This window comes from Bos indicus, chromosome 12 (genome assembly GCF_029378745.1).
Source record: "Bos indicus isolate NIAB-ARS_2022 breed Sahiwal x Tharparkar chromosome 12, NIAB-ARS_B.indTharparkar_mat_pri_1.0, whole genome shotgun sequence".
NCBI lineage: Eukaryota > Metazoa > Chordata > Mammalia > Artiodactyla > Bovidae > Bos > Bos indicus.
Genome location: NC_091771.1, coordinates 26,559,161 through 26,575,767, shown reverse-complemented (window position 1 = coordinate 26,575,767; position 16,607 = coordinate 26,559,161). Strand labels below are relative to the sequence as shown.

At 40.3% G+C, this 16,607-nt stretch overlaps 1 long non-coding RNA gene across 1 annotated transcript; it reads left to right on the top strand.

Moving 5' to 3' along the window:
- The first annotated feature begins 7,074 nt into the window (after nucleotides 1-7,074).
- Nucleotides 7,075-11,522, top strand: LOC139186285 (uncharacterized). Its single transcript, XR_011569848.1, has 2 exons — nucleotides 7,075-7,362; nucleotides 10,604-11,522. It is a non-coding gene; the product is annotated as an uncharacterized lncRNA (long non-coding RNA).
- Nucleotides 11,523-16,607: the final 5,085 nt, after the last annotated feature.

Genomic DNA, 16,607 nt, shown 5'->3' with positions numbered 1-16,607 from the left:
CCATTGAGGGGAAGCATCAGAAATTCTAAGGACTTCACATGCTAAACACAATTATTCATTCCTTGTATGGTTCCCTCCCAACTATTTTCTTCCTATTCACATCGTCACTCATTATTTTTAATATTTATTTTATTTATTTATTTGGCTGCCCTGGGTCTTAGCTGCAGCATTTGGGATCTAATTCCCCAACCAAGGACTGAACCCGCGCCCTCTGCATTGGGAGCATGGAGTCTTGGCCACTGGACCACCAGGGAAGTCCCACCAATCATTACTGACGATGCAAACTTTGTAACCATACCCCAAACTAAGAATCACCTTCCACTGCAACCTGTTAATCAGTTACCTCATGACCACTCTGGGAGTAAATCTTGTTATTTCCCTTAAATACTTCCCTTCATGACTTTTCCTCACCATCATTCATCAAAATACTTACAGCTCCAATAAACTCTTCTGAATGTAAATCAAACATGATCAAATTTTTTTTTTTTTTTTTACAAAAATGCCCTCAATTGTTCTCTATCATGAATCTATTCTGCATGTAACTTTGTTTGGATTCCCTCCAAAGAAAAGTCAGGGGAAAAATCTTGAGTACAAGTAACTTACTTAGGAAGTGATTCCAGGAAGCAGAGTGTAGCTAAGGGGATGTGAGCCAAGGAAGAGGGAAAAGCCAGATGCTTGAGGGAGAAAGCCCTCAGTGTGGTTGGGAACCATGCACCAAAGTTGGGTAAGGAATGTTGACGGGGCTCCTACTATGGTGCCCGCAGTGGCAGATGCCTGAATTCCACCAGATGCTCAGCTGTGCACATAGTAGGGAACTGTGCTTCCCGAGTGAACATTCAAATATTCTCTCCCTTTTATGCTCATCATAAAATTATGATCCTTATTTGTATCCTTTCCCAAAGTCGACCTTTAACCCAATCATTCATATATACATCTTTTCACCTGTACGAAAAGCTTCCTGTCTCCACTCTGCAAACACTTGTTTTGAACCCAATTATCTCAGTGCACTTCTCTCTCTTATGCACTGTCAAGGCAATTTACTTCAAATGAGCAAATAGCTCCAGCTCATGGCCCTTGCTTTCGAATCTTGAAAAAGAAACTAGGATATCTTTTTCAACCAGAGGGATACATCAAGGGTTTTTTCACAAGTTTAAAAAATGTTTAATTTTTCAGATTCACAGTGTTATTTTCTACATCATTATTTACATAAGTAAAAATGAAACATGTCCCTTTGTATGCTAGCCTCTTTTCCAATCAGCAAATTTGAGGGCAAGAAATTTTATCACAGCAAATTCTGTTGATTTTATATCTAGAGCACAATTGGCACTTTGTGAAAGAGAATAAAGGTCATATAGAAACAGAAAGAATCAAGCATTATCCCAAAATGTGAACCATCATCTTAAAACTCATTTTATCTTCCATATTAGACAATATATATCAAACATTCTTCTTTCCACCACATCATCTCCTTCTTATAACCCAGGATGGTTTATTAACCCCAGTTTTGGGCAACTGTACCAATGTATTGATCCCCAAAAGATTTTTCCACCCAATGGTGACTTTTTCAATTAACTGTCATTACCAAGAATTTTGAGGTGTAGACATGTGCTAGGGATTCGGAGACATCATTTCTCACCTTTGTCATGGATGAAGTACCACATTTTCTAAAACAGAATCAACAGCCTTAAGGTTTCTGATGTGCACATACAACTGTGTCTCCTGTCTGATTCATATTTGTAATGAACCTGCTTTGGGACTGCTGGCAATAAAAGGGACATAATCCTTAAGTAGGTTTCAGAGAAGCTCGATTAATTTATGTGACAGGACTCAATCTTGTGCAAAGGTTTAATGAGAACCTCAAGTTGTATAAAGTGTGCCTGGCATCTGCCTATCCCTCTGTCAGGAAGAGCAGAGGGATACCTTATGTGAAGAACATATATCCAGATTTCTTTAACTGATATGGATGAACCTAATAGAGAGTAAGGGGAAAGAGCAACAACCACCAAAAAGACTAGTGCAGCAAATATTGATCCATTATACACTTGCTGGTTATTGTAATAACCTTTGAACATTCCCCAAAAGGAAAGCATGACATGGATAATGTATGTGCCTACTGCAAGTAATCTTCCAAGCATGAATGGCTGAAGGATTATAATTTCTTTTCACCAGATCATCATAGGTGTCCCAGAGGTCATACAAATAACCAGCATCCTTTCATCCTAAACACTACCAAGCCAAGGTTGAGATATGAGCCTATTAAAATCTGGTTTAAAAAAGAATTTTATTTTGCCCGTGATTTCATAAATTAATTGCAGACTGCCTTTTAAAGCCTTCTGCGGAAGACAAAGAGACCTTCAAATCCTTTCTCTGAGAATTAAAGCTTTCATTTAAGGATTCCAGATGGGCTGTATTTTAAGCATAAAAGTTCAAATACTTTTAACCACCGACAGATGAAAGGAATTTTACCCAGTTATGTTGCACAATTGCCACCCAGTAGTTCTTCAATCCTGGCCAAATTGAGCATCAATTTAAATTAGATTTAATCGTGGGACCCTTGACAATCACAATCAACACAAGATATTAGGGAGTTTAGGAAATGGGTCTATTAAATGACAATTAAAGCTGTCAGCCTTCCAGAGCTTATTTTCAGTTAATTTGATCCCTAGTAGACAGCCACATTCAACTGCTGTAAACAAAGAGGTCTGTTTGAAAGTGCAAGCTGAGATGGGAGCTGGTTCCTTAGAACCTTGGTTGATGGCGTGTTTCACTTCCAGGTTCAGGTAGCTCCATCTGTTACTCAGAGTAAGTGACTTCAAAATAACTCCCTGTGCAACTACTGAAGCCCTCCTGAAAGTCCTGAGAGAGTGTGGGGAGTGGCTGGCTTTTCCTTTTTGTGTAAAGTCGCATGGAAATTCTTCAGGGTTAGGTGCTCTCCGTCTGGCACATATTACATAGTGCTTTTACCTAGAATGTGCCTGAAATTGACTATGGAAAGTCTTAGGTTATCCATACCCTTTAATACAGTATTTTCACTTTCAGGGATTCATTCTAAAGAAACTGATATCTGCACAGAGTTATGAACAGGCGTGTTTGCTGCAGAATGAAACGAGGATAAAACATAGAGCAAGTTTAGTTTGGCTGTTCCTCTCACCTCATTCCCCTTGACCCTTCCCATAGGCCAGACCATGTTTCTCTACCTTGAAAACTTCTTCTTCAGTGTCACTTCCTCCCAAGCATTTGCATGGAGAACCAGCCAAAAATTTCCAAGTCCTGGGCTTTTCTCCATCAAAATATGTCTCCCATGCCCTTAGGTTCATGCCCTCTGCAGTCTGCCCAGGCCAGAAAATTAGACACATTTTTCTTTCTGAGATGTTAATGGATTTATATTACCTTCTAGAAGCAGCATGTTATATTTTAAAATGAGATCCTCCTGAAGATAATGCTATCAACTCAAAGTGGGATTATAACAGGAATTTCAGTCTCCAAATAAACCCAGTAGTTTGTATGATTTAAAAGTCCTTTTCAAATACATTTTCAGGACATGTACATGTGTGTATGTGTCTTAGTTTACTCATTTTGCTTTATTATGAAAAGGCATTCATGTTTATTATATTAATACAGAGTGTGGGAAACAAGAAAAAGTTAAAGGAAGATGAAAATCATCAATATTCCCTACCACACAGAAATGAAATTTTTAACATTCTATTGTGCTTCTTCCCAATCATAGTCATACGCACTAATTTATTTTCTGGAGTCATGATTACAGCATATGTATAATTTTTCATTCTTTTTTTCACTTTGCTATTTATTTGACAATTGTCAAAATAGCTTTATTCCAAAGACATCGTCAATGGGGCCATGCTACATGCTAAGTCACTTCAGTCATGTCCAGCTCTTTGTGACCGTATGGACTGTAGCCTGCCAGGCTCCTCTGTCCATGGGATTTTCCAGGCAAGAATACTGGAGTGGGTTGCCACGTCTCCTCTAGGGAATCTTCTCAACCCAGGGATTGAACCTGTGTCTCTTATGTCTCCTGCATTGGCAGGTGGGTTCTTTACCTCTAGCACCACCTGGTAAGCCATATGTCACAGTAATACACCCTTTTCTTCAGTCATTATTTTTCCTGCCAAGAATACTGTTGATATATGGCAAAACCAATACAATATTGTAAAGTTAAAAAATAAAATTAAATTAAAAAAAAAAAAGATCTAAAATGCAGGAAGGCTAAACCATAATATCCAGCGCTGCTCTCTGCTAATGTTTGTATGCACCTTTGACTCCTTCAAGTACAATGTACTGTTGCATTACTGACATCCATCCAAGATTTAAGTATGCAACAAATATTTGGAATCTGCTCACAAAAAAAGTCATCCCATGACAGTTTAAATAAATGTGAGCCAATGTCTGAAAAAAATAAAATAAGATAAAAATATGGCTATTCTTTCTGGGCTTCTTATCTATTATAGCCACTGCATTAAACTGGAATCGATTACCGTATTTAACTGGTAAGTCAATTTCCCAAGATAAAAGCACTCAAATGCAGTTCTGGAACAGGGAAAGGACTGGAATGTGTTAAAGCAACATGGATGCAGCCCGTGCAGGACACTGGCAGGAAGTCAAGGTCACAGTCTGCCAGTGGGGTGAGAGCCTCCAATGGCCACAGCAAAACATCTTCCTTTTTTCCCTCACCCCTCTCTTGATTCAACTCAGCCATACCCACTCCCTTGTCTCCCATTTTAAAGGTGCAGGAAGACTTGGAGATGCATAGTTGTTCATGATCTGGGTAGCACATTCACATTACTACATGGGCTGTTTTTTTCCTAGTGTTGCCCCTGACCAAGTGACAAATGCTATGTAATCCTACTTGGTAACTGATAATCATTCTTATTACAGCTTCAGATTAAATAGAAAAAGTACAGTCATTTTTTTTAAGGAAACAAGGTGGGGAAATCTAGCTTTGTTTAGGTTCAGACCAATTAGGCATGCTTTTCAAATAATGTTCAAAGAGGACATTAAAAGGAGAAAGGGATAGGAAGGGGTGTGGAGAATTTTGTAGACCACAGTTGATTTGAGTGTTTTATTTGTAAATAGCATGTTATTTTACTAATGGAGTTGAATTACATTTAACCACTCTATAAATGTTGGTTTGTATTCCATTTAAACATGTTATAAAGAGCTTTTAGCTATTTTTGAGCAAGCAAGACTGCCCTGCCTATTAATAAACACTTAGGTAGAGTATCAGATTTCCAATAACTAACAATATGATTATCTACCCAGAGACTTGGAAAGAACTATATTCACAACGTCTTATGATCGGCAAGTTTGCTGTCTTTGACATGGAATATTAAGCACACAGCATGCTGGAACACTGGGGGAAGGGGTTCCTTTCCTCCACCAGCAACTGCTAACCTGCCTCACAATATGTGGGGTGCCCTGAACTGCCTTGTGAAACAGAACCTGTTTCTCAAAGGGGATGCAGGGAAATGGGGACATGGGATTCACCAGAAGTCAGAGCTTCTTCTGAAGTCTTGGCAGTTATGTGACTGTTGTTATTATTCTTATTGATTGCCACACCAGATCTGTTCAGCCTTGTAATAAAAACAGATAAAGGGGGTGACCAAATCAGAATAAAAAGGAAGAGCGAGCTGAAATGGTTGAGAATATGCATTATAATCCTCATAAATGACCTGGCAGATACACAGCCCAGTAGAATACAATGAATGGTACGTTTCTTTTCCCCATTGTCTTACATCAGGAAAAGTCTGAAGTGGTATAGAATCTCCATTTTTTTAAAACAAATAATCGCCAATCTATTCTATGTTTAACAGACATCCTGATTTATTTTTTCATGTTCTGTATTTCTCCATGAAGAGATACCTGTTAGAAATGTTACCATACATATACCTGCTAAAAGTATTATTCTTATGTTTTCATTAATCATCTTATAGTGCTCTCGGAATGGAACTCATACATATTAGGAAACTTATTGTGAAGTTCTTACCAAAATCTATAATTTGAATTTGATCTGAGGAAAAGACAGCCTCAAATTGAGGAACTTTTTACAAAATAACTGAATGATATTCTTCAAAAGTCAGGAAAGATAAAGACTGAGAAATTGTCCCAGATTGGAGACTAAGAAATCAGGAAAACTAAATATAATGTGTAAACCTGGACTGGATCCTAGGTCAGAAAAAGAATACTAGTGGTACAATTAGAAACATTTTTGTAAGGTCTGTAGATTAGTTAAGAGTATCCTATGTTAGCTTCCTGGTTTCAATCATTAAACTAAGATTACATAAGATGTTAACATTAGGGGAAGTAAGGTGAAGGGTATATTGAAATTCTTTGTACTATTTTGCTACATATTTTGTAAGTCCAGAATCCTTTTAAAGGAACGATTAATTTTTTTAAAATTAAAAACAAATCTGAAAATCTAGATAATTGGATTTCAGTGCATATCTGCAAGGAGTTGATGCATTTCTGAGAATAAGAAAATGGAGATTTCAAGTTGCTTGCATTTACATAAGATCAGTGAATAGCTTGAGCATCCTGGCATCTTAATTAAAGAGAGAATGAGACCCACAAAGGCAGAAAGACACACAGTGAAAGGCATCCTATGATGGTGGTCGGCACTGACAAAGCACTTCAGGACTTCCTCTTGGAGTCACACCAAGGAGGTGATCACTGTCCTTGTCACAGCCATGTCTGTGCTACAGAATCAAAGGCAGGCTGTTCTCTGATTGGTTGGGTCAGGCTGCTAATGAGGCAAAGGTCATGGGTTGGATCTGCTCTCAGGGCCTGTGAGTGTCACTCTGTCTCCTGACATTTCTCTGATCACAGAGAGCCAGGTGTGACAGCTTGACTGCACCGGCACAAGGCTGGCTCTACTGTGGAGAAATAATGAAGACCCACACCCTCCCTAAGGTCACCTTTAAACATAATAGGCATACTTGAATAGAATCCCTGTCATCTAAATACATTTCTAAAAATAACTGCACCAGGAGAGGGATCACTTATTAGATTTACTTTCCCATATTTAGCCTATAATTAGGAGACTTGGAAGGGTGAAGCTGATTGGCCTCCAGTGCAATTCACAGACACAGAGAAATTCTTGAGAGCCACATTACCTCCTTAGCAGAAGCATGAGCTAGCTTTAAAGGCATGAGCTCTGATTTAATATCACTTAGGCAGCCACCAAAGAACATAAAGAATGAGGCTGCTGACCTTGTTCCTGACAGACATTTTTCGGTTTTCATGTTCCAAAAATTATTAAGAAGGGGCTTCTATCAACATGACTTTTCCTGAGTCTCTTGTGTTTATGAGGAGAGCTTTGCTGATGTACTCACGATTTCAAACTGGAAGGTAAGCATGAAGATGGATAAGTCTTTGTTTCAAGTATCAGTATGTTTTAGAGACAAAAGCAGCTACGAATTAGAACAGATTTAAGCATACGAATTGATTTCATTATCATGAGCAAATACAGTAATTTGAAAGAAAATTTACTTCTGTGGTAATTTTTAAGTTAAAAAAAAATTATTTAGTGGGCTTTAGTCTCTTCCACCTACAGTTAGAAGAGCTGAATCTATACTAAGTGAAGTTATCCCTTTGAAATTCTTTTTAAATTTTTTTATTGGAGTATAGTTGCTTCCTAGGGTCTTCCCTGATGGCTGAACAGGTAAAGAATCCACCTTCAGTGCAAGAGACACAGGAGACACAGGTTCGATTCCTAGGGTAGGAAGATCCCCTGGAGGAGGAAATGGCAATCCACTCCAGTATTTTGGCCTGGAGAATTTCATGGACTGAAGAGCCTGCTGGGCTACAGTCCATGGGTATGCACAGAGTTGGACACGACTGATGTGACTTAGCACGCACGCAGGTATAGGTGCTTTGCAGGTGGTGCTAGTGGTAAGGAACTTGCCTGACAATGCAGGAGACATAAAATAATGGGTTTGATCCCCTGGAGGAGAGCATGGCAACCCACTTCAGTATCCTTGCCTGGAAAATCCCATGGACAGAGGAGCCTGACAGGCTCAAGTCCTAAGGTCACAAAGAGTCGGACAAGACTGAACAAACACATCCACACCCATAGTTGCTTTACAGTCTTGTGTTAGTTTCCGTTTGTAAATATAAAATGGCTGGGTGACAGGGAAGTGTCTTTGAATGGCAGCGTTCCCCACTCCAGTGCTTTCTCCAGTAACATATGGATCTTCAGGTCCTCCCAACATTTACTGGACAAGGCGAGGTTTGGAAATGAGCAACACATACCTGCCCCCCAAAATCTTTTAAATCTCTCTTGCTGCTGCTGCTAAGTTGCTTCAGTCATGTCCGACTCTGTGCGACCCCATAGACGGCAGCTCACCAGGCTCCCTCGTCCCTGGGATTCTCCAGGCAAGAACACTGGAGTGGGTTGCCATTTCCTTCTCCCATGCATGAAAGTGAAAAGTGAAAAGTGAAGTCGCTTAGTCGTGTCCGACTCTTAGCGACCCCATGGACTGCAGCCCACCAAGCTCCTCTGTCCATGGGATTTTCCAGGCAAGATTACTGGAGTGGGGTGCCATTACCTCTCCTAATATCAGTGTACTCAATAGATGGCAGGAAAATGAGCTGTTTCCCCAGGTTGAGACTTGTCCAAAGTGCCTCATGATAACAGAAATAAAATGAAAACTAGGAACATATTCTCCATCTAAAATTTGTGAAACCATAGTCCACCTGGGCTGAGTAGAGCTGAGGACAGTTACAGAAATCAGTGGTAGCAAAACCAACACCTGTGGAATATAAGGGAAGTAAAATCCCTTAAGACTCTGGAACCACTTGGTTGTAAATATTCTTAAACCAAGGCTTATAAGACAAAGACGCCAGCCCATATTATACTAAAATGGTTGTCATTTTTAGATGAAGCAATTCACGTTCGGCCACTCCATCTTGATTTGTTTTCCCACAGGCAGATCTGAATAGGCATATCCCTGTGTTCCTTTTTTATAGAGTTTTACTGTCCCAAGAATAGACTAATTTCACATTCTATTGCCTGGTTCCTTTACCAGTACACCAAACATAAGGAACAAATAGTCCAAATTATATTCCTCTCTGGAAATAGTTATAAAAGTTTATGTCACTCCACATATACATTCTGCTAGGAAAGCTGGGAGAAAAAATTACCTACAACAAATTGGTCCATGAAATAAGATACAACATTGCTGTCCCAGAGAATACCTTAAAGAAAAAAAATTTTTATGACACTTGCTAAAGAATGGTATGGGTGACTTTATACAGGACCATGGCAGTAGGTGTGAGGATCACTGCAGTGGGATTTTGCAGGAGGAGACAGTGATCTGGCTCAAGTCAGAATAGAACAAGAAGTAGGGGTTTTACAGCCAAGGAGTGAGGTGAGGCTGGTGGTCAATAAATGGAAAATTACTAAGAGAGAGGGCAATTATTGCTAAACTAGCCTACCAGGATTCTTGCTCAAGGCAGGCCATGGTGATCAGATGTCACCTGGGGGATGGTGGGGGTGAGGAACCCAATCAGATATCAAGGATGATCAGATATCGGGGATGGAGTATTCTGGCTAAATCAACTTAGCAGGACTCTTGCTAAAATCAGGCAATGTCAAGACAAACACAGAAGCCCCAGAGTTGAGGTTTAGTTAGGGAGAAGATTCAGAGGAGCCTGACTGAAGGTTGGTCAAGGAGAGACTCTTTGTCAATAATGGGAAGTTACCTCCTAATGAGGACCCAGCTTCCTGTACTGCAGGGTGAGCCATGAGGACACAGGAGGAGTCATAACTGCTCTTGGAAAGACAGTAACAAGCAGTGAGGACCCCTATTCAGGGCTGAACGAACCCCTCCAAATAACTCACTCAACCTCTTTTCTGCCCATGCTTGTACTGGGAAATCATGAAAAATTTCTTTTCATAGTTTACTCTCCACATTTTCACACATTATCTCATTCAAAATAAATAATTTTACAAGTGAGATAGTTGACACTCAGAAGCCAAGGTGAGATTCAAGAGGCCAGGGTGGAGACATGTCCCAGCCTGCAGAGCTGTTCCTCCTCTCCCCATCTCCCGTGGGAGGAGTCTGTTTCCGACCAGCATCCTCATGACGACAGGCCTGCTCCCTCTGTGCGTGCAGGCACCTTAGATCACCTCTCTTTTTCTCTCAAAATCCACAGAATGAACATTTGCCCAAAGGACCCCTATCAATCCTACCAAAATATCACCTCAAACTGAATGCAAAGCATCCTCGGCTTCCTAAATGATCCTCTTAATAATTATAATGGCCCTGTTGGATACAGAAGTAGTTTTACAATCTTACTTTTAACCATGGTGACCTATCACCTAAAAGCTCACGTTCAGACATGAGCACATACATTACATTCAAGCTTTGAGAAAGCTTGAGAAGCATCAGGACTCCCTGATCAAGTTTTAGTCTGAGTGGAAAAACTCCACAACATTCAAAACTCTGAAAACCACTATAGTCCATCTGAGATTGGTTAAATCCATGCATGCAGAACCCACGGTTACAGAGGGACAGCCATACTTCAAAATGAAAACATCTGAACAAACAGCAGCTGAGAAAAGTTTCTCTAAACTTTGTTTTAACAGAGCTCTCTGAGAATTCAGCTGCCAGAGATAGAGAGAGAGAGAGAAGACTTACCCTCAGCACCTAGAGAATGTGAGAATTCTGCTGCCACAAATCCCCCTCCAGGGACCTTCCAGCCAGGCAGGATAATGACCATTCGCACCAGCACCTGGATGAGAATTGTGAAAATGTGTCACAAACCTTATAAGAACCTCCCACACTTTCCCACAGAAGCTCTGACCACCAACATGCCCTTATTATGCTGATAGTATATAAACCTTTACCCATGGCTGTTCAAAGAGATTCTCTTTATAGAATGCTGCTGCATGAGTGTATGATAACATTTTCTCTTGTTACTCTGAAGAAAACTCCAGATTGTCAATTAATTCGCAGGTCCCAACTACCACCATTCAGACCTCACTTGGTCAAGGAAAAGTTTTCCTGCCAGGTCTCCAAAATCAACAAGCCACTGAAATGACCCTACTCGCCCTCACCTCCAGGATTCCTGCCATGAGAGAATAAACCACAGTTTGTTTAAGCCACTATTGGTTGGATTTTCTGCAACTTGAAGCAGAAAGAAGAGCCAGTAGTTTACCCTGTTCATTCTTTTTGAGCCAAGACACAAGTGCCCACTCTCCATTCCCCAAAATGATGGGAAAAGTCATAGTTCAGACTTGGATGCCAGAACAATCACAAAAGAAAGTGGAACCTTGTCTGGTCAGATCTATGTTCCAACTCCTATATATCACTAATGTAGATCAGCTTCTCACACTTTTTCTTTGCACAACCTATATCAACTCTGGATTAATCTGGTAAAATGAATAAGACATTTTTAAAACACTGCCATGGCTTTCAAAAACTTCTTTATTGTTCAGAAATGTTTAGTTTGGGGGAAAAAGCAACTATGTGTTTTCATAATTAAATGACACTCTTTTCCCTGAAGTCCTCAGTTTGTTGAGGGACATTGGGAGCTAGGTGATGAAGGGTAGATGGAGAAATGCTGAAAAGGCAGATCACCCAGAAAAGTTTCTCAAGAGATCCCCCAGCCAAAGTCTTCCCCACGTCTGTGGCATTTTTCGGTTTCTGGGGTTTCTAGTGGTCCAACCTATGACACTTTGCAGCAAGTGCAGTCACAGAGACAATGTGGCACCCACCGGGAGCCATTCCCTAACTTTTTGGGTCCCCGCAAATCCTTCCTTCTCCATGGAGAAATTAGAGTCCTTGAGCTGAATGTGTGTTTCTTCCAGAGTTAGCAGTAGAGGAAGAGGTGGAGATGGGAGTGAGCTGAGTTCTAGGTAAGCGGGCTGAAAGAAGCAGGATGGAAGGATGGGAAGTAATGAGCGCCACACCCAGACCTGTGTCCCAGTGGGAAGCATTCAGAAACTGAGAAACTGAATGGGAACTTGAACTACGAAGCCCAAACCTTTAAATTAACCGGGCAGCTGGCAAGACTCTAATAGAATATTTTCGCATTTTAAAAGCTCCATGAAAACTATTTGAATCTCAGTATCTTCATTCACAAAATAGAGTATGGGAATAAGTGGGTCGTGAGATTCTCGAGGCTCTGAGATCTTATAATTCTATAATTGTCTTCATGAGAGGATTTTGGCCATAGCTTTTTCAAGTTAAATCCATATCTCTTTCAACAGCCTGAAGAAAGAAAGCTCATGAGTTTGAAAAAGAAATTCTCATATTACCCCCCACACACACACAATGGAATAGCTAGTGCATTTACTTCCAGCCCAACAATTGAGTCTCATAAATCAGCAGGTTCGGTAAATCCCTCTGTAAATTGTTTAAAAAAACACCCACCATGTATCAGAGACACAGGCTGCATTCGGGATTCAAAGAAAGATAAGATACAGCATCTGCTTTCCTTGCTTAGCTTACACCAACAATTTTTCAAATATTTGTTCCAAATATTATTGAATAAATTAATGAAAAATTATTGTGACCCTGTAATAATTATTCTAAGAGGAAGAATCTTCCTTTTCGTTAGCACCACCTGAGCTTGTTAACATAAAAGAGAATTTTCTTATTCCTCTGGCTGAGTGTTTTCGGCCTAGCACCCAATAGCCCATAATAAGGGTGTGGACTGCTGTTGGATGAACAGCAGAGCAGGGTACCCCTACTCATTCTGAACGCTTTCTTGCACAAACATGAGTAAACATGTTATGAGGGGTTAGGTATTTCTTTGTTGAAGGGTTCAGGTAATGTTTCCAAACGCTGACAGAGGAGAGAAGTGAGGGTGAAGGATGGGATCAATTACTATGCCAGTGAGCACCCCACTCTCTCCAACCTCAAAAGGAAGAGGCTCTTCTTTCAAAGGTGCCCCACATGGATGGTCCAGTTTCTTCTCTTACTCTATTCTTCTTTCTGTCTCCCCCTTTAAGTTCCATCCTCACCTATGACCTAACATCACAGTCTCCCTCCTTACCTCAGGATATCCCAAATCCTCTAACAAATAATTATTTGTTAGAATAACTGACTCTAGTCAGTTCATTAGAACTCGAGTCAATTTGTTAGAAACTGACTCTAGTCAGTTTCTGCTTCTTGGATATTTCACAACTTTAGGCACCCAGTACGTAGCAAAGCTTTCTCCCAGACACCATTTCTGTTGGTACACAAACTGTAAAGAGGGTTCCCTAGCCCCACTTAGGAAATTAGGAGCTCACAATCCTTGGATTTAGGTTGATGGTGAAAGGAGAGAAACTAGAGCTTTCTCTAGGGATTGTGGTGACTTTTATTCAAATACAGCAGCAATGCTCCCATCCTGAAAAGAAACATAAGTGGACTAACTTCCTTCCACTGGCCATGTGTACTTGTCCTAGTAGTATTACTTTAAGAGTCAGGGTTTACATTTATCCACCACATTGAGAATAAAGAGACACACAAGCAGATATTGATAAACGGACAGAAAAAGGAGTGACTCCATTTAATGAGAGTGAGAAAGGCTTCACAACGTGATATTTAACTTCGCATATGAAGGAAGTTCACCAGGCACAGAGGTGGTATAAGGATGGAAATTCTGAGCTCATATTTCAGGCAAGGGGAAAATATGAGCAAGGCACAGAGGCATGAATATGTCTGGTGTGTTAAAGACATTATTAAAAGGTAGTCATTCCAAGAGTATTTTGGGAATCGTAGACCTCTAGCTTCCTTCCTAGTTGCTACTCTAAGACTTTTGAAGGCTCAGACAACTTTTGAGAAATAACAATGGGAGACTCTGAGATGGTCCCCAGCTAACTTTATAAACATCCTTCTGATGTTAAATGAAGCTGTCTAAAGGATAACGGAAGCAGAGTCAGAAAGGGAAGAACAAAGCCATGTGCACTGGTGTTTGTACAGACTATGTCCCAAATAAAATATAAACTTCAGTTCTATCTGTCATTCCATGGCTTCTTAAAGTGAGTAATTAAATCTGACCTTTATTTTCCACAAACCAATTTAAGCAAAAAAAAAAAAAAAAAGTTACCATGGGGTTACTCCACAGGAAGCATGAGAGCCTGCAAGGATAAAGTAATTATAATACAGCAGGATAGCATGACAGAAGAGATCACTGATCGAGAAGAAAGACTGTGAAAAGTGCCAACAGAAAGGTATAATCCAGGAAATGAGAGGTGATGTCTAAATAGAGGCATCAGTGAAGGCTTCCTGAGGGAAACAGTAAGCTAGGTCATGAAGACCGGGTAGGAGTTCGGCAGGTAAACATGTAGAAGGAAGGCAGTTCAAGAAGGAGCAGCATGAGGTGGGAAAACCATAGGCATGTATAGAGTGTCCAGTGAAACTTCTGGAGATGATGGAAATGGTCCATGTTTACATCATCCAGTACAATAGTTACAAGTTACATGGGGCTACTGAGCACTTTAAATTTAGCTAGTGCAACTGAGGAACTGAACTTGTCATTTAATATAATTTTAATTAACTAGCCACTGTGGAAATAAACAAAGACCAACCAAATGAGAACAGGCTAAGTCTCTTTACACAGAGGTTGCTCTAACAAGGGAGTCAGACACTGTCAGTCTACACTCTGCATTTTATAGACGCTCAAAGGCAGGCAGGGGAGCAGGAGAGCTTTATGGTAGAAAAAAGGGAAGGAAGGCTTCAGGTGTGCCCTGACTGGAGGCTGTCAGCCTGGGGAAGGTGCAGGCATTTAGAAGTGGTGCAACCTATGTGGTTGGTTAGGGGTACACAGTTGGCTTTCTCTGATTTGTCCTATGCTGGAAATGGAGACAAAAAAGAGAGAAACTGTCAGTTATGAGTCAAGTTCTGGTTTGGGGGGGCGCTACTGTTGCAGGGGTTATTGTTCAGCTTCCTGGAGTGTTGCTAGTGATAGAGGTCCGACTTTCTATAGTTTCGACATATAGACAACAAGCTGGTTACAGTAGATCACGGGCTGGTGTTCCGGGCTATCTGCTGCAGATGGTGTGTCAGAGTTCTATTTTCATATGTGGTCTTCACATCTGTATATGCGTTCTCTCACCACTAAAGGCTAGTGGCTGCAGCATCGGACAGTGCAGTCCTGTAGCAACAAGAGATTTGCTTTGCTGGAATATAGGATGTGTTTCCAGAAATGGTAGGAAATAAGGCTGAGAAGAGAGAGACAGAAGACCAGAATGTGGAGACCAGGGTGCCAGTCTAAAGAATTTGTATTTGTTTTGTTACATCAATAAAGTGTCATGGGAAATTTAACAGCAGGAAGCTACATGATCACAGCTTTGTTTTATATGGATTAATCTAATTTTAACATGTAAAATGGAACTGAAAAAGAAGTTACTGGAAATAGGTCAACATACTTTCATAGTCCAAGCAAGAGGAAGTGAGGCTGCAGGATGTTAGAAACATGAATGAAAAGAAGTGAGCAGGGGCAAAAACAATTTGGATGCACTACCTGGAGTTCTCGAAATCTGATTAGATATGAGGAATTAAAACACAAGAGGCTTCCCAATGACTTTTGAGCTCAGAGTAGGTAGAAGATCACAGATCTTTTAAGGACTAAGAAAGTAAAGAAATAGCAAGGTTGGAAAATAGCACAAAGACGGAAAATGATGAGTTTGGGTTTCAGACTAGTCAGCCTCAACAGACTGAAAACAAATAAAAATTAGGAAAAATAAATCAGAAGAAACCAAAAGAAAATGTACATTCAAACAAGAGAAAGAACCCGTGAAAGATTAGTAAATAGATATGCCAATCAAAAATTACATTATTTAATGGGGAAGATCCCCTTGAGAAGGAAATGGCAACTCATTCCAGTATTCTTCCCTGGGAAATGCCATGGACAGTAAAGCCTGATGGGCATAGTCCATGGGGTTGCAAAAGAGTTGGATATGACTTAGCAAATTAACAACGAACAACAACATTCAATAAACAATTATGTTCAGGTCAGTTCAGTTCAGTCACTCTGTTGTGTCTGACTCTTTGTGACCCCATGGACTGTAGCACGCCAGGCCTCCCTGTCCACCACCAACTCCCAGAGCTTACTCAAACTCATGTCCATTGAGTCAGTGATGTCATCCAACCATCTCATCCTTTGTTGTCCCCTTCGCCTCCCGCCTTCAATCTTTCCCAGCATCAGGGTCTTTTCCAATGAGTCAGCTCTTCACATCAGGTGGCCAAAGTATTGGAGTTTCAGCTTCAGCATTAGTCCTTCCAAAGAATATTCAGGACTGATTTCCTTTAGGATGGACTTTAGGATGCAGTCCAAGTGACTCTCAAGAGTCTTCTCCAACACCACAGTTCAAAAGAATCCATTCTTTGGCACTCAGCTTTCTTTCTAGTCCAACTCTCACATCCATACATGACTACTGGAAAAACCATAGCCTTGACTAGATGGACCTTTGTTGGCAATTATGTACTCTACTTCAATCCACAGATTATGCTGAAGACACAGTTTTTAGATGGTCTCAAATTAAGAGTCTGTTCAACATAAACAATAATATTGGAAATTTTTTTTTTAATAAAAGACCTGATTTGGGTCTTTGTTCTGCTTGAGTTTTATTAGTTGATTAAAATAAACAAATCTTAACA